Here is a 21,374-nt window from a genome sequence, read left to right on the forward strand (position 1 = left end):
TCACCCTTCTCCAAATCTCTTTCAACATTATTCAAATTTGCTTCACAAACTATAAAGTGCTGTAGAATCTCAAGACATTTCTGATAGGACTTTCTAAAGCAGATTAGGGTTGCACAAACATCTACCCAGAATGGAGGCTATAACACAGAGATTAAACAGGTCTTAGTAACTTCCAAAATGTATTGGCCTAGCTTTCTACCATATCAAAGCCTACAAAGACAATGTGTTTCTCATGTTAACTTGATATGATGCCTGCTACCAACACTAGAGGTTTGACCTAGTAATAACATTACTTATGGGAGATGGAAGGTATCTTATAATTGCAGAATATTGGAGATGCAATGGGAAAACTGGTATGCTGTAAAGAAGAAGACTATGATCTAGTATATTCTAGCAAGATTTCTTCTATAATATACAGTCACCTATAGGCATAAATAAAATGCCCTAGGCTTGAAGTAGGGCAAAATATTTTAGAGGTAGTATAATATACAAAACAACTTGGAAGTTTGAATACTGTCTATTCTCCATATTCTTCACCCTTAAAGTATGCATAAAAGTACATTCTTAGTGACTATGAAGATTAGAAATGCATATGTAAATCATCTATACCACTCTCTTGCCTGGAACAAGTCAGATGCCCAATCATGGCAGCTCATGTTATGACTAAATGAGCCTGGAAACCTTTGGCATATAAAACAGTATGAGGAGATGAAAACAAACAAACAAACAAACAAACAGAAAAATAAAACAAAAACAATATCTATCATGAGATGGATCTTTGGTCTTATTTTTCCCTTCTAGACATAAGAGCTGTATTTAGATTGACTTAAAAATCTGGTTAATTAAAGTATAGAGACACATTCTTTTTTCTTTTTCTTAAGATTTATTTATTTATTTGAGAGAGAAAGAGAGAGAGCACAAATAGGGGGAAGAGCAGAGGGAGAGGAAGAGAGAATCCTCAAACAGACTCTCTACTGATCATGGAGCCTGAGGCAGGGCTTGATCCCAGGACCCCGAGATCATGACCTGAGCTGAAATCAAGAGTTAGACACTTAACTGACTGACCACCTAGGTGCTCTACAGACAAATTCTGATGAGAAATCTAGGTTTTTTTTCCTCTTAATTCCCAGTCTTTGTCGAGGTATATGCCTCTATTTATGGTCATAGACTACCTGGACTTAACTAGATCCGCAATAGAAACTATAGAAGCAAACTCCATGTATACATCATGGAGTTCTTCTCTTTTTGCCAAACGAATACTGCTTTCTCATTCATTAATATTTGTTTACATTTGTTTAATCATATGTGTGTTTTCATATTTTATATTAATTTTATATTTATTTAATATTAGTTTTATAGTTGAATAATCTTCCTTTCTCATCCCAGGTTGTTAATGTTATGGACAAGATATTTGCACATAATACAGTCTTGCCAACTGGAGACTTAGAGGTTTCTGGCTTTGTTCATGCATGAGCTAACTAACTAGGCCAAGCCAAAGAGATTCAAAGTATGACTTTTGTCAGAAGTGTCAGAACTGTTGTGAGAATAAGGTAGAAGTCTGTCACTACTGACAGCCATCTTGCTACCCCAAGATAAGGATAGACTGAGAATGGAATTAGCATAGAAGGGAGAAAAAAATGAGCTAAGGGATGGGAAGGATGAGACTGAGTCCTGATGGTATAATTTGAAACTCTGAGTCCAGTCAAACTTGATTTTTCATACTTTAATTATTATTTTTCTAAATTGAGTTAAGTTTCTGTCACTTTCAACTAAAAGATACTGACTGACATACAAGGTGGATGCAGGTTTCTTTTAGCCTGAAGATTATATAGTTTGGGGTGCCCTCTTTAAGAAAAAGAATACAACACTACAAAAAGATAAAGAAGATGTGGTGTATATATATAAATATATAAACATATAAGTATATATATACATATATATATACATACAATGGAATATTACTCAGCCATCAGAAAAGACAACCCACCATTTGCTTCAACATGGATGGAACTAGTGAAATAAGTCAATTGGAGAAAGACAACCATCATATGGTTTCACTCATACATGGAATATAAGAAATAGTGAAAGGGATTATAAGGAAAAGGAGGGGAACCGAATGGGAAAAAATAGAAAGGGAAACAAACCATGAGAGACTCCTAACTCTGGTAAACAAAGGGTTGCGGAAGGGGAGGTGGGTGGGGGGATGGAGTAACTGGGTGACAGGCACTGAGGAGGGCATTTGATGAGATAAGCACTGGGTATTATACTATATGTTGGCAAATTGAATTTAAATTTAAAAATATGTAAAAAAATATGATGGAAAGTAATTAGTTAATGAGAATGTGAAAAAAAATCACGGCCAACATAAATTTTAAAGGGCTAACAAATATCACAAATTTTACAAAAGCCAAAAATAAACAATGTTTTTTTATATTAATTATTTATAGAATGTTTTACTTAACAATTTTTTTGGCTGTATACTCTATTTGACTTGTAATGAGATAATTATTTTTGGTATCATTTTTCTAAAGACAGAGTAAAATACAATTTATATTTCCTCGGATGGTTGATCAAAATTTATGTTTGTTTTAAAATTTTAGTAGTTCAGATTTTTTTTTTTTCAGATATACAAACCATTGTTGGTAAGGACATTACTGCCAAAATGTGAATTATTATAAAGTTTGGAAAACCCCCATCTGGATTCTTTTACATAGAAACTGTAGGGTTTTAGAGAATTTCAAGTTATCTTGTATAGTGACTTCTCTTGGATGTCTTTGAATTGCTGCCACTCTTTTACCATTCTGTCCTCATTATTGTCCATCTCCTAGTTATAATGGCATAATCTGAGCTGTGTATTCCCTTTGTCCATGACAATATTTCATGTAATATTAACAAGAGTGTTATGTTTAATTATTTTTCAGTCCATTCAAATGATTCATTTCTCTTTATTAATTGGACTATCAAGCAATCCTAGGATCTATTTTTGATGAGTTTAAAATATAACTGGGCAGCCCAGGTGGCTCAGCGGTTTAGTGTTGCCTTCAGTCCAGGGTGTGATCCTGGAGACCTGGCATCGAGTCCCACATCGGGCTCCCTGCATTGAGCCTGCTTCTCCCTCTGCCTGTGTCTCAGCCTCTCTCTCTCTCTCTCTCTCTCTGTGTTTCTCATGAATAAATAAGTAAAATCTTAATATATATATATATATACATATATATATATGTCATATTATCAGGCATATTCTTGACTCTTAACAAGAGAGAACTTTTGTTTTGACTAAGTGTGGGAAAGAATGTCATCTTCCACTTATAGCTTTATGTATATGTTGATTAGAATTTTCCACAGGCTAGCTTCTGGTGTTATTTATATCAGACCTTGTTTCTCCTTCTCTACCACTCATTTTACTGTTGAAAACATTCGATCATATTACAACATGAGCCCTGACTCCATAACTTTGTGTCACAATACTGGGTGAGCCAACACAGTGAACAAGAGGAGGATCCTGGCAGCTATTCCTAGGCTAAGTGGGCTAGCAATCACCTAGCTATAGACATGACCACAAACCACATAAAACTATCTCACTAAACACAACCTAAATACCAACAATGCCAGCAGCCACTCCAGTGCTATCTAACAGGAAGAATGGAAAGTCTGGTGGTGTGTGTGTGTATGGGGGGGGGGGTTGGAGTGGAGCAAGATGAGAGTCTTGATGGAGTGTGGTTAGAGTAGCTTACCTCTGTAAATCCTGCAAAAATGTATAGCCACGTTAAAACTTTGTAAGTCCTCTCTCAGAGTCTTGGAAAAAGCCCATGTAAAGGTGGGACCTTGAAGCTTATTATTATTAAGAATTTACCTCTACTGATACAATATATGATTTGAGGTTCTGGGAAACTATGGAACTGTTAGTTTGCAGTTCTTGGGCCATAGTGACACATTGGAAGCCAGGAACACCATTTATGCTCTACCTCCTCTAAGAACTCAGGAGAAACCCTAAGCAATGACACTCTGAATGTCAACACCTCTGATGTCCTGATGGCCTTCACTGAGTGGCCAGTATGGCTGCTTAAACATTTATGCAATAATCTTTGACTTTCATGTAATCATAATGGATGAAATGTCAGGCTAGGTCAAATCAAAGAGTGCATCAAGCTCTGACTTTGACAGCAGCCCTAAGAGTCAATTTTGGAAAAGCAAGTGACTTTCCTTCTTTTTCAACCTCAAAAGATTAGGTTTTCTCGTGTAATGGTGCCTGAGAACTGCTTATTTTCCTTCCAGATGCTGGATTGTGTTCTTAGGAACTGAGTGACTTACATCCAAAACACTGAAAACTAATGAAAGACCTTGCATAATACAAGATCAATGTGAGTAATAGGGGATTTGAAGGAGCTTTTCCCTAGGTCAAAGTAAGTCATATGCCAAGAAAGATTTATGCTGATTTAACTAGTGAGGAGAAATCTAGGATTAGATTTTCAATTTGAGAAGTCAACTGGAGCCTGGGGAATTTAATCGGCAACTCTACATGTGCTTCATTGGTTACCAGCAATCTTGAGATCCGTCTGTTATGTGGAAATATGTAGAGTGAGTGAATCTTGATAATTCTCAATTTACCTAATCAGATTATCTCCTTGTCTGAATGCAGACTGACAGGTGGAAGCCAGACCTGTAACTGGGGTGCATTCAGTTGGGGCTCATGTCTTTCCACTGGCATGTCCTCCAAATGGCTCTTTGGAGAAGTTAATGAGCACAGAGCCGAAGGTCTGGAGATCTGCATCTGGCAAGGCCTGGCATCCGACTTGGCAAAGCTATGTGGAGGAACGTTGTTAGTGCAATCACCTGTAGCAGAGGCAGAGAAATTTCCATCTGCTCAAGCCTCACTCACTTCACTGGGGAAGATTATATGATCTTACTTCCCAATCCCAGGTAGACCATTCAGCATTCAGGTGCACCTGGAGAGATGCTACAGGAGACACGAATCAGAAGGACCCTGGATCCACCAGCATGCTTTCTTGGCTCAAGGATTCTAACATCTTACCTTGTTCAGCCTTGAATACAAATCAAGTTAGTACAGACTTCGGTATCAGACAGACCCAAGTTCAAATTTTCTAGTAGTGGGAACTTAGGCAAGTTACTTAATCACTATCAGCTTAATTTCTTCCTCTAAAACATGGAATACAAGAAAATCTGCTCTTATTTGTATTGTTCTGAAAAATAAGTATGGTTAAAGTGGATGAAAGTGTCCACTACTGGGCTGAGCAGAGTGAGATTCAGAGGAACTTTGATCCTGGAATTATGTTACACACATTTATTCATATCGGGGAGATGCTAGGCCTGACTCACTCTCAGGCTGTTCATGATAAACAACCTGTAACCCACTCTCATACCGTGCTGGCATTCAAAATTTTCTATTTGTGAAAGGTGGGAAGATAGACTCAGGAGGGCTTGATTTGAAGTTTCAACTTGAATCAGGTTCATGAGAGGAAGTTCAGAGATAGCAGAGCCTCTCTTAAACCCAGCAATGATGCCAACATGGCTGACACACATAGGATTAGAACCATTTATGATGTTGATAAGAAGGCTACCTGGTAAAATTCATTGTTTGGTCAACTCATTCTGTGTGTTTATACTCCTGAACACTAGTTTTTGTGGAATATCAGTAAAGAAAAAGGAGGCCAGTTCTCTGAAATGGGCAAGGGGCACCAGAGGATTTGTTATAAGGGAACATCCCTCTGATGATGGGCCAAGTAGCAAGCCATTTAGTTAGAAAACTCTTCATTTAGAATGAAACATTCTCCAAAGTGAGCTCTATCAAACATTTTGTCTTTTTGTCCCATTCTTTTAATTGAGATGAAACCTTAAGATACATTTACTGACAAAAAAATCAGACTGCTCTCACTCGAACTTCATACTTTGTTGTTTCTCCCTAAACTGAATGCAAGTCAGTTCCCTTTGACAAATATTTGCTGAGCTTACATTGTATTCCAGACAATGTGCTAAGAAATAATGGCACGATGATAATCAAGAGATTGACTTTTTACTTGTGGGAATATTCACTTCACATCCAGTTTGCAACAGACACAAATGATTAATTACCATACAAAGAGGTAAGTGCCATCGTAGAAGGGGTTTAATAATTTACTAGCAATATTTTTTAAAATGAGGGAGTTTGTGATGCTTCTTTATGGTAGAGTCAGAGAAACTTCCAGAGGTAGTGCAATGTTTTTTGTTTCTTTAAAAGGAAGTAAATGTTTGCCATGAGAATTGGGGAATGGACATTAGTAGGAGTTTGGTGATTGGTAGGATATGAATAAAGAGGAGGAGAAAAATAAGAACAAATTTTTGTGAGTTTTTCTGATGTATGAGGATAAGATGGATAAGATGGATAAGGATAAGATGGATAAGGCAGTGAGAGAAATGACAAGAGAGATCGGTGCAGGTGAGAGTTCAGTTGGCCCTCAAGAAATGTACTAGAGCCAAAGATGGACATTTTTGAATGACCTATAATCATATAATGGATCAAGTCAGGTGTTTTCACCACAGTTTTCTGAGCTAGATAAACTTGTAACTTGAATGCTGGTCCATCACCTGCTAGACGTGTAACTTGATAAAATACTAAATTTTAAAACCTCAGATTAAATAAGAAGGATAATACTATCTTCACTGTTTTGCTGTGAAAATTAAATAAGGCAGTAAACAGAAAATGTGTTGCATCTTAACTGCCACATGACAAGAACTGGTGACCTCAAAGCTATCCTTCAACATAAGATGGCAAAGGGAGGTGCTGCACTGCAGGAGTTCCATAGATGACCTGCAGGAGGGTCAGTGAAATGTTATGTTCATTTGCATCTGTCTGAGGAGATGGACTGTAGCTTTTATATTATCCTCCAAAGTCTGTCACTCAGAGAAAAGTACTGGTGCAAGAGAGTGCAAGAAAGAGCAGTAAAAAGAGAATATTGAGGGACGTTAACAGTATGGAGGTAGGAGAAAGAACCGGAAAGCTATGAAGATAAAAAGTTGGTTCATAAATACAGCCAGTTCCATTATCATGGGACACAGATATTCCTAAAAGCCACTAAAGGTGAGATCTCTGGGTGGCTCAGCGGTTTAGCACCTGCCTTCGGCCCAGGGCACGATCCTGGAGTCCCAGGATAGAGTCCCACACTAGGATTCCTGCAGGAAGCCTGCTTTTCCCTCTGTCTGTGGCTCTGCCTCTCTCTCTCTCTCTCTCTCTCTCTCTCTCTATGTCTCTCATGAATAAATAAATAAAATCTTAAAAAAAAACAAAAACAAAAACAAGCCACTAAATGGTAGGCAGAAATATGGCCCCCATGACCTCACACCCTGGTTTGAATACATCTTGTTACATGGAAAAAAAATACTTCACAGATGTGATAAAGGTTACTAATCAGTTAACCTTAAAATAGGGAGATTGAATATATTTATACAGAACTGCATGCAGAGCTTTCATTCTCTGAAATGAAACTCAGAGGAAACTAGGAGATAAAGCAGAAGGGGAAGGCAGAGAGAGAGATTTGAAGCAAAAGAAGGATTTCATGCACTGTTGCTCACTTTGAAGATAGAAGGGACCATGAGTCAAGGCACACAGGCAGGCTTTAGAAGCTGAGAATAGCCCTTGGCCAATAGCCATTAAGGAAATGAGGATCTCAGCCTGACAACCATCCCCAAAGGAATTCTTCCAAAAACTTGAATGAGCCTAGAAGTGGATTCTCCCCCAAGCACTCTGTTTAAAAGCCCAGCTTGAGTTTGGCTTTGTGGCACTCTAAACAGAGAACCTACCTGATCTATGTTATGCATGGACACTTGACTCATAGAAACTATGAGATAATAAATTTGTACCATTTTAAACAGCCATGTTTGAGGTTCTTTATTATAGCAGCAATAGAAAACTAAGACACCATGCTATGAAAAAATGGTGCAATGAAAATCACAGGGATTAAGGTTAAAACACCTGGGGCGCCTGGGTGGCTTGGTCAGTTGGGTTTCTGGCTCTTGGTTTCTGCTCAGGTAGTGATCTCTTGGTCATGAGATCAAGCCTCCATGCTCAGTGGGAGTTTGCTTGGGACTCTCTCTCTCCCTTTCCATCCCTCCCTCCCCTTGTGCTCTCTGTCTCTCAAATAAATGAATAAAATCTTTTTTTTAAAAAAAGGATATTTCATTCAAAAAGGACATATACCAAAATGAAAAAAAAATAAAGTAGAAATCTAATAAACATGGTAGCATGGTTTTACACGGGGGAATGGGTTAACAAATATGGAAGCACTATAATAAATATGGCACCCACCTTCACCAAGACCTGACATTTGCTTCTGGAATTAGGAGTCAGAGGATTGATTGTAGCTTATTCATTCTTGTGAAGTGATGGAGGGAAGGAGTGTTATCTGAAATTGGACAGAAAATTTAACACCAGATGTGGATAGGTGTGGCTTACAACGCACAGGTGAACTGAGCTCCCTGGTAGATGTTTAAGGGGTGTGTGTGTGTGTATGTGTGTGTGTGTGCTATATTCTTACATTATGTGTGTGTATGTGTGTGTGTGTTCTCTATATTCTTACATGACTCAATGCAGTTTTCTGTGTTTACCTAGTGTTTCTCCTGAATGTGAACAAATCATACATAAGCAAATACAAAATTTGCATTATGGTCAAATGGTTCATGAATATATCAATTATATTAAATTCACATTTTCAAAATAAGTGACTCAATACAGGAATAATGGTGATGAAAAACTGTATAACCGGCTGCTCATACCAGACACATGTCACTCTTCTTGACAAGTGGACCGACTGGACTTGTATTTCTCGGGAGTTAATGCCACTCTACATGACTCTGTGTTGTCACAGGCAACTCAACAGGTCAAACGTAGCAGCACTCTCTCAAAGTCAGCAACAGCAAAATAATTAATCAGTCTGCCTCACTTTCTCAAAAGGCAGACAGTATGAAACTAAACAATCTTTGGGATCCATACTTCAATCTTAGGAGTCAATTTCTCATTTTGCAGTGGCCTGTTATAAATCTCTTTGCAAATCTTTTTTTTTTTTTTTTCTTTGCAAATCTTTTAAACACAGTCTCACTCTGGTGTGTTTCCAGCCCTCAAACAATTAGTGTTTCTCATTGATTGTTTTTCTGCGTGATTGCCTATGCAGAGTCAAAAGGAAGACAGTCTTTGGGAAAAATCACTAGATACTGCTTGCTGGCCACGGGCAAGTAGAGAGGGAAAAAATAACCCAAGGATGTCATTTCATGAGAAAGACACATGCTATCTATAAGGAGAAATGGCAAAGCTGAGGTTTATTTTATAATCTGTAAATTAAATGCCGATGACTTTAGTCCAACCCCTTCATGGGGTCACTTAAAGCCCAGCAAATAGAGTGCTTTGTCCAATACCAAAGAGTAACTTAGTATCAGAGCAAAGGAAATAACTCAGGCTCTGTAACAACTTGCAGCATGTGGTGGCCATAGACAACTTGCAAATTTTACAAAACCTAAAGACCTTTTTCACAAGAATAATCACTTTTTTTTAAGTTGTACACCACAGCAGCCAAAAAAAGCATGCAGGTCTCACATTGCTTTCATGAGAATGTCTCAAGATAATTAATTCCATCATTCCAATTGATCCCATCATGTCTTCAACCGTTCATTATTTCCTTTCTTAATTCCACTAGAAATGAACAAGAAGTTAGATGCATCCTAACAGTGGCCAATGTAACAGGGGCTGAGAGAATGAGAAACAAAACAACCAGACCTCTATGGTGTGAATTTATTTACAACCTCATTCTTGACCCTCTCACCCAGATCAAGTCTTCCCCTTTAGGAAACATGTTCTAAAATACTTTATTTCTGTCTATCACTACCATGTTTCCAAGCACTGGACTCCCATGCCATAAAGGTCAGAAAGTCATCGTTTATTTCTAAAAGATATCTATGTGTGTGTGTGTGTGTGTGTGTGTGTGTGTGTGCTGTAAAAGAGAAATGCAAAAGGCTGTCTCATCATACTGTTTAGAAGCTCAATTCTAGGCTCTGTGCTATCCACCACCAAAAAAGGGTCAAGCATCCTTTAGAGTTTCAAGTTCTTTCCAGAAGATGTGACATCATCTTCCATCATCAAAACCCAAGAGGTTTCTATGGTAACCTCCTCCTCAAACCCATCAATTTTTCTGGCAATTCCATTTCATTCTGTCCCAGGGACTGCACTGAAGTTTTTGTTTTTAAATAAAACTCTCAAAAATGAAGCTAGGAAAATATCAACAGGCAAAAATAAAATAAGTATAATCCCAACAACATCCTGAGCATAATAAGATTCAGAGAAGAAAACACTCCCTAGTAATATTGGGTTCAGGGTGTTAATGAAGATTTAACACAATAAATAATATTATAAAAGAGGATAAAAGAATGGAGGCAGGGAAGAGTCAGCCCCAAGAGCAAAGACTGCACAATGGTTTGGGGACAGCCGGCTTCTTCTCCTTGCTTCTCTTTCTTCTCTGATAAGCATACGGTTGCCGGCATTGAAATAGCATTAAGCTAAAGCTGTAAATGAGGTTTCCACTAGGAAAAGCTGTCTCTTGCAGTGTTCAGAGCAGAGCTGGGAGCAGTGCCAAATGCTCATGAAGCAATTTCGGAAGGTTCTGCTGGAAAGGCAGGAATCCCTGTCCTTCTATCACTCACAGCCCTTTATAGCAACTGGCATATCAGGGCATCAGGATCGTATGGTGAAAGTCAGGATTCGAAGTGGCTTGGGCAGTATCCATCTGTCTTATTCCACACAGTTACATTTCTATTACCACCTTAACTTAGCCAGTACTAATTGTAAGCAATGCCCATTTCTCTTCCATGGCCTTGGTTCAGAGAAGATTCATCTCTCATCTCCTGAATCCCACTTCTACTTTAGTCAGAACTATACCATTTTCTGAGTAATGTGTTCTTGTTGAATTTGTAAGTATCAGTCTCACTGTGTCATGAACTCTTTGGGGGCATGGAAGGTGGTCTCAGGGCTACTCACAGCATATACCGTACCAGAAAATTTTGAGGATTCCTGGGGACTGGAGTGTGTGTGATCTTCACATGCAGGCAGGAATAGGTTTTAGTGTTCAGATGAAACTCCTGCCTGTCTTTAATCAATCCAGCAGTCAGTGGTCAGGAAGAGTAGCAAGGAAGCAAGCACATGGGCACTTTGATCTCTCTCCGAAACATGATTCCTTTGCTCTGAACCCATGAACTTATAAAGAAAGAGGATCTGTTTCCCAAGGAAGGTTTTCTTCTGGTGGCATTGGCAGAAAAAAGAAAAAGTTTTCATATCCAGTAAAGGGTCTCCTTAGGGAAATAAATGGATTCCTCCCCACTCCCCACCCCAAAAGAGAAGTCAAAGATAGAAAGGGCCGTGGGAAAAATAAATAGAATTTGAAGTGCACGACGGAGAGCATGTGTTGAAAGTTTAATAAACTATCCCCAGAGTGGAATCAGTCAGGATAGGCTAGATCAGTCATGATAGGTTAGATTACTCTGTGGTAACAAACAACTCCAAAACATGGCTTCAAACAACAGCATTTATTTCCTGCCATGCTACAGACCAACTGTGTGTTGGCTAGGGCTCAGCTCTAAATGATCCCACCTCCACAGTGAGGCTGACAACACAGTCATTCACTGGAATTCTGTGGGCAGCTGGAGCAGACGGAAAAAAAAAAGGTCTGGAGGGCCAGAGTTTCAGCCCAGAAGTCACACTATTCTGCTCACATTTTATTGGCTAGAACCCACCACATGATCCCTTCTGACCCCCATTGAGCCTGGCAGGTGGAGCTGGGAATGTTTGCTGAATAAAACTAATGACTATTCCTAGGGGAAAAACTTCAGAGCACACTTCAAATTTTTAATTTTATGTTTGATTATTTCAGAATTAGCAACTACATGAAGAAAAAAAAAATGCAGGTAAATAACATAGTTTCTGCCTACCTTCATCAGCCACTTTCCAAAGCAACCTTGCTCTGTCTTTGAATATCCCATGAGAAACCTGGAGATTCATTACTCAGTCATTCATTTTTTTCAACTGATCGTTAATGTTGAAACGATTTCTGTACTAAGTCCTGGGTAAGGCACCATGATATAAAGGTGTATATGTCACCCTTCTAAGCTCATGATCCTTCTTGATCTGTGATTATCCCATTATCACAACCTGCCCTGTGCCTCCAGCAAAAAGCTTCTGGGTTTCATTTCTGGCTTAGATTATAATAGAATTCATAACAGTACCTCCAGAGACAGGCTGATTTGAGCTTCTGTACCTTCTCTATCCCAGCTAGCTTCTCTTACCCTAATGTCTCATCCCCCATGCTACTCTTAACTTGTTCTTACTTCCTCACTATGTGATACAACCTACATGTGCTTGAGTCAATTTGCATCTGATTACACTGGATGTTTGAGATTACTCCCTGGAGTAGTTCAGCGACCATAGCCAGAATAGATCATTCTTGCCTCTTCATCCTTGATACTCTTTAAGAAAAAAAAATCTATCCTCTGTCTTCTTCCCAAATAAATATGAACATGAGTCCTGGATCTTGATTTATCTGATATGTCAAGAATTCAGAAATCATCATTATAACAATTATGACTTCATAATATATTTTAGGGCTAGAAAGAGAATGCTAACAAAATATTGAAGAGTTAAATTTCAAATCAGGGGATTCATATTTATTGGAGGAATATCTAGTCTGTTCCTTGATCAGAAGTGTTTCTGTAGGAAAGGCAAAATGATTTGAGTCCTAGATATAAGAAGTGTATCTTGACAAATCAACTCACTTTGAAATGCAAATCTATTTCATTCGCTAATTGTCTTTAGGGAGTATAATCGAGACACCCGTTTGCTCAGTGAACTTGATAGAGACTGCAGGTTGCCTAATGTAAAACAATTTTCCCTGTTCACTTTAAAAACACCCTATTTATGTGATGGTATGAATGAACCCAGATAAAGGACCTCATTTTTCATTGCTTGCAGTCACATGTAGTCACGTGACTAAGTTCTGGCCAAAGAAGTTATAGCCAAGACTGTCAGTGACCTACCTACATTCATCTGCACTCTGCAGTGAACTCCAACAGCCAAGGCTTCGCATCTCTATGTCTGGAATATTCTTTTCCTAGCACTGTGGAGAGCCAGTGCCTGCAAGTGGCATACCAAAAGTGCAAGTTGACTCAGTGGAGAACAGTCCTCAATCAATGCTTCCAAGAATTGGCATACAAACACTCCAGCTTCCTCACCCTTTGAGTGGGGAAATTTAAAGTTGTGTATTTTATGCAAGTCCCCAGAACTGATTTGCCAATTGTGCTCCAGATGTCCACTTTAATGGCTGGTAATAATCTGACTACCTCCTGTCCCCTAGATCATTCTTCATGTCTCTCCAGGCCCTCCCTACGCTTCCAAATAAGCTGCTAGCAGCACTTGAAGATCCTTTGTCTTAGGGTCTTACTCTGATAATTTGGGCTAAAACTGATATGTAAGCAGAATGTCAATAGAGCTCAATAGCCATCTTGGACCACGAGAAAGAGGACCCCATCTATGTAAATTAAGAGCTGAGAAGTGGAAGGAACCTAGAGCCCTGATGACCATGGAACCTCCATACCAGGCCTGGACTTTCCACCTCCAGAGCCATTCTACATGAAAGAGAACTACATTTCTATCTTGTTAAATAAGATATGTAATATGAAGTACCTTAAATATATCTGCTTCTCTTTTTTACTTATTTCATTCTCCAAACTAATCCAAATTTATGTGTGTGTGTATATATATATATATATTTATGTGTGTATGTATATTATGTATGCTATGTATGTGTGTATATATATAATTATGTGTGTATGTGTATGAGGGAGGGAGGGAGGAGCTTTGAAGTGTAATTGGGGGCTCATTTATGACTTTGGAAATAATAGCTAGATTGTCAAACAATGCTTCATCCAGGGTCGGAATTCACCTGGCTGTGATTATTTAAATCCAGGCCTTAAGAACTCTAAAAATCTCGGGACACCTGGATGACTCAGTCAGTTAAGCGGCTGCCTCTTGATTTCAACTTAGGTCATGATCTGAGGGTCCTGAGATTGAGCCCCGAGTTGGGCTTTGTGCTCAGCCAGGAATCTGTTGGAGATTCTCTCTCTCTCCTTGTGCCTCTGCTCCTCCCTCAAATAAATAAATAAATAAATAAATAAATAAATAAATAAATAAATAAATCTTTAAAAAAAAAAGCCTCTAAAGATCTCAAAGGATTTCCGCCTCTGGGGCAGATCTCAGTTGTACCCATCTCACCTGGATTCCAACTTTTCCTAAGCCAGATGCATCTGCTGGTCTTCCAGGTATAGGGGAATGTTCTACACTCTGCCTCCCTAGTGGATTCCCTTATTCTGGCCCATCCTCAACTATCTTGTCTTATCTCTACTCATGCTTTAGTTTGAAAATTAGATAGTATTAGAGGAAAAAAAAAAAAACATGCCACAAACCATACTATTTTTCTCTGTGTATTTTCAGTACCGTGCTTATTTCTACATTGTTAGCTTGTTAGGATCAGTCCCTGGGGATGGAGTTCGTGTTTTGCATTTGTACTAAAAGCCAGTTGTAGGGGAGTAACTAATGAGAACAATTCTCTGCTGGGGCCTGTGTTGTCTAGAGGGTTTGGAAGGAGAATTGGAGCATTCGTGTGCACATTTTCTACATGGGGAGGGAAAACTTCTCCTAATATGACACCTTTTCTCAAAGCATAAGACTTATGTAGCTCCAAAGGATAGTAATCAATGGAAAGTCTGTGGAGTCACTTCCCCATCAGACCAAAGACTCACCAGATCATCTATTTTGTCTCTTCATTTCAGAATCCTGGACAAAAAAGTAGAACACAGGCATTCACAGATTCACAGAACACAATAGGGGGAAGGGAGTTGCCTCTGTTTTAGTCTCATCAGGGCCACTGGCCAGATGTTGTTGTTCTTTTTGACATTATAGTTTGCTGGTTCTAGATACAGGGGAATTTCTAATTCCTAAAGAGCACAGACATTGCCTCCAGGTCAGAAAACACTTGAATTTCTGATCAACTGTAGTTCTGGCACTTTCTGATGCATATCCTCCAGGGAATCAAACTTACTTTTGAGAACACTCAGTCTACTTACAAAGGAATGGGGAAAGTAGTTGGGGAAAACAAGTACTTGCCACGTACCTTACATGTGCCAAGTACTGTCTTAATGGCTTAATATAAGTTATCTCACGTATAATCTGTTTAACAACTCAGAAAGAAATGTACGTTGTTACCCTTACTTTACAGTGAGGGTGGCCTATAGCTGTCAAGGGTGAAGGCTGGGATTTAAACCAAGATCTGAATGATCCAACATTCACCTACCAGTATTTAGGCTTTGAGCTTGCCAATATCTTGATCCCTATTATGAATTCAGGGTTTCTGATCTGAACCTGGAGGGCCCTGGTACTTCTGATGAGGAAATACAGTGTCTAGTATCTGATGCATAGATCTCATGAATGACTTCCCAGTCCAACCTGAGATTGGTAAATATGGAGAAAACTATAGGCCAGTAAAAGACTGACCAGACAAAACAGGGCAGCTTGAGCAGAAAACCTTAGTTCTTGAGAAAAGGGTTGTCACCCATCTCATTTGACTTTCAGGTGTTCACTGTGCGAACATCTGCCTTAGCATTTTGCCCTGGTTCCTGGTTCTGCAAGCCAGCTAAGTCACCCATTGAGTAGCATAAGCTGTGGGACATGTCTTTCCACTCCTGTCCTAAGCTGGCTTCAGTGAGACCTTGGCTTATTATGTACCTGACTTAGGTTTGTCTTTGCTTCCTCATTTACCAATGATGAACATGAACAAAAGACCATTAAAGTGTCTGGTTCCAGGCCAGTTATTCTGACAGGCTGATATGTAGTATGCAGAGAGGGCAATTTCCCCAAAACAAACTTGGCTGATGGCAATATCAGCCATTTGAGGATTTTAAGGTCAAGAAACTATAATTATGGAGAAAGAACATTGGACTTAGGAAATATGGAAATAACGCCTCATTCCACTAGTTGGTAGTTCTGTCATCTTTGGCAAGTCACTTTAGAACCCTTATTTCTTGATAGAAACAAGAAATGAGGATAAGAATATGCCAAATACAGTGTGTATCTGTGACCTTTATAAACTATAAATCTTGATAAAACTCTACAATAATATTTGCAGAACCACTAGGTGTGGGTAACCCAGTTGATGGCAATCCCAAGAGCCTGGGGTTAGAATGTCTTCTCCACCACTCTAGTGTGGGGAGTCAGAGCTTGGGAACTATAAAAGAGTGTGCCAAAGATGAAATCAGAAGAGCATCTCTAAAATAGAGTCATGCCTTAGGAGTGCGAGCTGCCCCATGACCTGAGTGTGCATTCAAATCTGGAAAACCCAAGGCAATGAAAACTAAGCACAAGAGATTGCCATGCTAATATAGACAGAAACCTGGATGACCTAGAGAAGCAATTGGAGTTTTGTGTTTTTCGTAGAGTACCACATGTATATGCCTGACTCATCTGAAGGGCAAATGCTGAAAGCCATATGTGGATTGTTGCTCTGTTATAATGAAAAACTAAACCCTAATCCTTATGAAGCCAGAAGGTGTAGGTTAACATCCAAGGTTACATGAAGAACAGGGAAAAGATGATCAGTCAGTGGCAAGTTTAAGTATCAGACACAGTTCTGGGTGCCATACGGATACAAAAGAGTATAACAAAAGCCTGTTGTTTCAGAAAAGTTAAAATTTATTAGAGGAATAAGACAAGTATACAAATCGTTACCGTGTGAAATGGATAACAAATGTCAGAGAAAAGATATAAAGCATTGCAAGGGATAAGTTGAGAAAGTCACTTTGCTGGGTTGGAGACTGATCAAGAAACTGTCCCTAAAAGAAATGATATCTGAAACAGGCTGGATTTGGCCAGATGGAGCTGAGAGAGAGGAGTCAAGAACAGAATTCTTGACTCTGAAGCATTGAAAGATAGTTGGAGAGCAGGAGACCAACCTGAGAGGAGACTTATACATGCCTTAAATTTTACCTGGTTTCACTTTATTATGTTAAAGGGACAAGCGTTTCCTAAGAATGGAACTCTAGAGGAAAATTTCATAAGTGCCAGGATAGCTTTTGGAATGCAGTGGTGCTAAGTAAGTTTTCGGGATTTCAGCCTAAAAGTCAGTGGCTCAGCCCAGGATGTCCAGGTGACTATAACTGACCCAGAGGCTGCACTGAGGCTTATGCAGGCACACAGAGATGCTCTTCATGGATTCCCTTCCTCATCTTTAACTGGTATGCTCCCTTAGGTACCAAAAGGGGTGGGAAATAGGTTCAAAGGTATTTATTCCAGGAAAAAGAACCTCTGCCTGTGTGCCAGACATTTGACATTGGTATGCAAGGGGTTTTGTGGAGCGTGTTGTGGTAGTAAATAACCACAGGGCTCATTTGTATCCATTACAGCTTTAACCTGATGGGGAGCCTGAGGTGACCTCCCTTTGTGCATCTCTCTTGCTGCTGTGTGAGCAATGTAGAATAGGGAGTCTGGGCCCGATATCTCAGCGCCAAGCTCAGCCCTGAGTTATGCTAATTACCATCCCAGAGCCAGTTAAGAAAAACACATATTGTCAAGCTGGGGCTTTGAGAGAGAAAACAATGAATATTTCTTTGCCTGTCTCCTCTTGTTTGCCCCAACTAATTGGTCCATTTCTCTGCTACAATCACTGGGAAGATAGATCCCCCCCACCCGACCCCAGTTTGTAAAATAAACCGAAATCTATTTCTCTTATGTTCATTAGAGCCAGCTCCTTACTAATCGTGCTTATAAATGAGTAGAGAGTTGAAACATTACATTGGGGAAGTTTTTTGTGTATTTTCTTGTTTGTGTGTTTGTTTATTTGTTTGTTTGTTTCGTTTTCATGGCACTTTGTAGAAGACTTTTTTCTGCCCCTTTTCTTTCCCTTAAAAAATGAAGTGCTAAAAAAAAAGAAAAAAAAAGAAAAAAAAATAAAATGAAGTGCTATTCAGAACCTTTCACATTTCAAGTAAAAGACTTTTAAAATGAAAGGAAAAAATATTTCAAACCTTGGCATTTAGCGTCCATATGGTCTCTATTCAGAGTGAACAATTAACGCAGAACTGGCAACGGTGCTAGGGAGACAGATGTGCATAGCTTCCAAGAAGGCTGATAGATTTCTGGTGGCAGCTCTAACATTTAAGACCTTGAGTGCATTATTCCAAAAAAGTGACATATGAGCTGTAGGTAAGAGTCGAAGGCGCTCCTTGGGTGTTCTCTAATATTAATGCAGGTGGAAATCCACACAGTTCATACAGATAAGCAGGTAACATGTAAATTGTATGTATCACATACACTGGCCTTTTTGAGTAATAATCAGTGCAACAGGTTATATTTTTATGTCATCTGACAGTAATGATATTCACTCCAATTTCACGCTAACCCATTCACATGAACACATAAAGTGGAAGTACCAAAGGCTAGCCTAAACAGTACCAAAGGCTAGCCTAAACAGCTAGCCTGGAAATTAAACCCTATCTAAGCTGGCCTGGAAGGCTCCTGCAATGGCTCCACCAACAATCAATTAACATGAGGTATTGGCCAATCACATGGTCAAGAGCACAGCCTTAAGAAAGAGAAATTCAAGGTAATATTATCTTTATCACAAAACAAGTATGAGAGCTTTCTATTTTCCAGGCATTGCCTGAGGTACTGATGTTAGTGTAATAGTCAATAGCCACTCTAAGTTCCCTAAGTAGAGTCTAGAAATATGTAGTCATTCTGCAGTGTGGTAAACTCTCTGATGTTCAGAAGCACCATATAAGGGGACCAGAGGTTAAGGCAGTCTGGGCATTGAAGAAGGATTGTAATGGAGATTTGGATAGAATTGAACTCTAAATATGAGAGGTAGTGGCCAAGAATGGAGAGGGGACTGTGCCCTTTGAGGTCTACCTCTTCTGTTGCCCCAGATTATTGAGTAATGACCATACCTCCTCCTTCGTATGACAAGGAATCCATTACAAACATAGACTGAGAGGTTTTCCCACAGTGATGTGTGTCTCCACAGACTATTCTTGCATCTGTGAAAGAGAAACTGAGGACTTGGGTTTATTTCTTCTCAGTTATATGGCAAAGTGCTCAATGATACCCTCAATAGGGTAAAGCAATCTATGAGTACAGCCAGCTAATGCAATACTCCCTGTTAAAGTATCTTTCATTGGTTTGTTGTGAAGGTTTGGCTGCAGTGAGTGAGGTTATGATCATATGGAAATGAGCCCTACTGTTTAATGGTGTCCTCTTCCTGAGTGGACAGAGCTCACAATCCTGTTTGAAACATTCTTTGTTGAGAATCTGGGATCCTCTTTTGGTTCTGCTTTACCCCTGTTCCCTTCTCCTTCGGAATGCCTTCAGATTTTGTTCTATCTCCTTTTGATCTGAAGCCTTGTCTAGACTTTGATACCAAGTGTTTCCAAGGGTTCATACCAGCTTTTACCCTTAGATGATGTCCCTACTTCTCCTTTAGTCCATGGCCCACTGATTCAGTAAGGAATCACTACTCTATCACATGTCCCACTTGGGTCAGTGCCATGGACCCCTCAATTATTTTTCCTTGGCTGTCCAAACAAATTACCACAAACTTAGCAGCTTAAGAATAATACCCATCTATTATCTCACAGTCCCATCTGTTAGGAGATAGGAACAGCTCTCATTGGGCTAAAGTTACAGTGTTAAAGGAGGCTGTGTTCTTCAGTGAGGGTCTGGGGATGAATATACTTCTTAATACAACCAGGTCCTTGGCCATATTCAGTTCCATGTGGTTGTAGGATTAAGTTTGGCATCAGAGGTAAGAAGTAATTCTCAGGCTCTAGAGACTGCCCAATTTCCTAGTTTATGGCCCTCTTTGCCTTCCAAGCTAGCAGTGGACAGTTAACATAAGAAGGATAAGAAGGATGTTTCAAATTTCTCTGACATCACTGTCTTTTTTATCTTGTCACTATTCTGTTTGCAGCCAAAGAAGGTACTTTGTTTTTAAGGGCCTATGTTGTTAGACTGAACCCACCTAGATAATCCTTAGTTTTTTAAAAAGATTTATTTATTTATTTATTTATTTATTTATTTATTTATTATTTGAGAGAAAGAAAGGAGAGACAGGGAGAGAGAATCCAAGCAGATCCCCCACTAGGTGTGGGGCCCAGTGCAGGGCTTGATCTCACAATCCATGAGATCATGACCTGAGCTGAAATCAAGGGTCACTTAACCAACTGAGCCACTCGTGTGCCCTTTAATTATTTTAAGTAATATCTACACTCAACATGGGGCTCAAACTCACAACCCTGAGATCAAGAGTCTCATGCACTACTGAGCCAGGCAGGTGTCCCATCTTTATTTTAAGGTCAACAACCTTGAAATCTCTTTTACCTTATAGAGCAACCTATTACAAGATCATGTCATTACGGAATGGATATCCTTAGGCATTATTATATTTAGCACAGACCCCATCTATATGGAAGTCTAGAAAGGTAGAACATCTTACACTTTATATCCTAGTGAACTTTCTAATAGAGAAAGACAAAATGCATACAATATTTTCTCTAGTAATAGTTCAAGTTTGCAACATGCTTTCCCAATTCATTATGAAGTTAAGCAAGATATGCTTGAAAAGTAGCTTGCTTGGAGCTTGGCTTAGTCATCCTTAGAATATTATTAATTTCCTTCCCCCATTCTTGCATTTGAATTCCCAGGGATAGCATCATGGTGTAACTTTGGAACTATAAAATGGATCCTACAAGCTACACTCACAAATCAGTTTAAAGATTATCATAGTTTGGAGCATACAGAAGTCTAGCCAATTTAAGCTGAGCATCAAGATTCTTTCAATCTTAATAAATTGTTGGGCCAAGAGTATCCCATCCAAGTCCTGAAAATCTATATATTCGTTTGGAACATAGAATATATGGGATGTATATTGTGACTCTATGGCCTGAGAAGGCAAAGAAGATCCAAGGTAAGTGGCCTCCTGGCAAAGACATCACTTTGCCCTTATGTTCCCTAGTGATCAGATTCACAGGAGGAGTTTCTGCACCCTTTCCCCATCCTCATCCCAGGACCCCCAGTGAAGCCTAAAATAGCCCCTTCTCTCATTCCTTTTTTCTTTTTTTTTTTCTTGCCTATCTAGACAATTAATTCCAATCTGACTTTAAGACATGCACACACACATACACACACATACACACACACAATCTTTCCTCTAGTCAATTCCACAATTATCACCTTTTCTATACAAAGTCCTTTCCTGTAAATGATACTATTCATGCTGATACCAAATTATAGGTACAGAGTCCATGTC

General features: G+C 39.2%; 2 long non-coding RNA genes across 13 annotated transcripts in view; one reads left to right on the top strand and one right to left on the bottom strand.

Moving 5' to 3' along the window:
* Window positions 1–21,374, bottom strand: part of LOC144297418 (uncharacterized) — a 187,931-nt gene that overhangs the window by 156,119 nt on the left and 10,438 nt on the right. For all 6 annotated transcript variants that reach the window (XR_013364488.1, XR_013364489.1, XR_013364490.1 and 3 more), the window contains exon 2: window positions 8,297–8,393. This is a non-coding gene — a long non-coding RNA (uncharacterized LOC144297418). The remainder of the gene's footprint in view (window positions 1–8,296; window positions 8,394–21,374) is intronic.
* Window positions 1–21,374, top strand: part of LOC144297448 (uncharacterized) — a 79,403-nt gene that overhangs the window by 34,732 nt on the left and 23,297 nt on the right. For 2 of the 7 annotated variants that reach the window (XR_013364504.1, XR_013364505.1), the window contains exon 3: window positions 4,273–4,358. The exons of 2 other annotated variants lie outside the window; for them this stretch is intronic. This is a non-coding gene — a long non-coding RNA (uncharacterized LOC144297448). Of the gene's footprint in view, window positions 1–4,272; window positions 4,359–4,636; window positions 5,683–20,769; window positions 21,033–21,374 lie in introns of those variants that run through there. 3 more of the 7 variants (XR_013364500.1, XR_013364508.1, XR_013364507.1) reach the window with 3 other exon arrangements.

This window comes from Canis aureus, chromosome 2, assembly GCF_053574225.1.
Source record: "Canis aureus isolate CA01 chromosome 2, VMU_Caureus_v.1.0, whole genome shotgun sequence".
NCBI lineage: Eukaryota > Metazoa > Chordata > Mammalia > Carnivora > Canidae > Canis > Canis aureus.